This window comes from Gymnoscopelus microlampas (genome assembly GCF_963454915.1).
Source record: "Gymnoscopelus microlampas genome assembly, chromosome: 2".
NCBI classification, from domain to species: Eukaryota; Metazoa; Chordata; class Actinopteri; order Myctophiformes; family Myctophidae; genus Gymnoscopelus; species Gymnoscopelus microlampas.
Genome location: NC_139939.1, coordinates 28,565,923 through 28,567,364, shown reverse-complemented (window position 1 = coordinate 28,567,364; position 1,442 = coordinate 28,565,923).

Sequence of the window (1,442 nt, the reverse complement as noted above, 5' to 3'; positions counted from 1 at the left end):
CAAAACCTTGGATACATTCATTTTTAAACACAATACTTTGATGGTAAGTTGTATTGAAAAAAAAAGCAATAGAAAAAACATCTTTAGAGTTTTTGAAACATGCAGGCCAAACATTTTAATGACCCGTCCATGTGTTGAAATATTACCTCAAGGTTCAGAAAGTAGTATCAAAGTTATTGTGAAAAACTGTGTAATTTTAGAGGTTCTCGGCCTTTCTGAACGGAGTTTCTGAAAGAGACATACATGTCTGACTTCCTTATGTAATGTGTGTGTGTGTGTGTGTGTGCGTGTGCGTGTGCGTGTGCATGTGCGTGTGTGTGTGTGTGTGTGTGCGCGTGTGTGCGCGTGTGTGCGTGCGTATGCACACGTTGCGGTAACATGGTTGTGGATGTTTCTTTCCTCTCAGCCATTAGCAGGGGCTCATATAACCAGCCTCTGCGCCTTGGAGAGACACACTCTATAAATACACACCACTTAAGGGCCTATGGGGGACTGAGCATGCAACCACACACACACACCCACACCCACGCACACGTGCAAAACACACACACGCGCACACACGCGCTCGCACACGCTCGCACACGCTCGCACGCACGCGTGCCGTGCACACAAACACACATATACTCGAACGTCCTATTAAGACTTCAAATGGCTGATTATGCTTTCGCTCATGAGTAACGCGTCCTACAATTTGCACTTCGAAATTCAACAAGGTCAAAAAACAAAACTTTTCAACTGAATGCTAAATGTGTTGCTGCTGCTCCATTACGTTCCCTCATCTCTTACCACAACAACAGTATCTAAACGTACAGCAGTGCTACTCCATTACCTTTATTCACTTACCACATCTACTAACATTATCTACAGTAAATGTATTGCTGCTCCATTACATTCTGTCATCTGTTACCACAACGACAGTCGATTGTTGATATGCTATTTTTTTTTAAACAGCTGGAATATTTTTAAAGCATTTTAACAACAGAAAGCTTGTATGGGGGTCCCTGGCCTAATATTGTCTGATGGGGTCTGCGGCCAAATACCAAATTAATTTGGGGGTCCTTGACATTAAAAAGTTGGAGAACCACTGATCTAATTGTTACTCCATTAGCTTCTTAATTCACTTACCACAACTACAGTATCTAAATGTATTGCTTCTCTATTACCTTATTCAATCTCTTACTTCAACAGCATCTAAGTCAATGGTTCTCAAAGTGGGGTCCGGGGACCGCCAGGGGTTCTTGAAGGGGTTCCATAGGGTCCCATGCAGCAAGATAGTTAATACTGTATATCATCTAAATCAATTCAACAACTTTAACGTTGGGCATTCGAAAATAGCCGATCTACAAGCTCACGACGCATCGCATAGTGACGCACCGTGAGCCTGTAGATCTGCTATTTTCAAAAAATCTTGAGAAATCTTTGAGACATTTTAACTACACAAA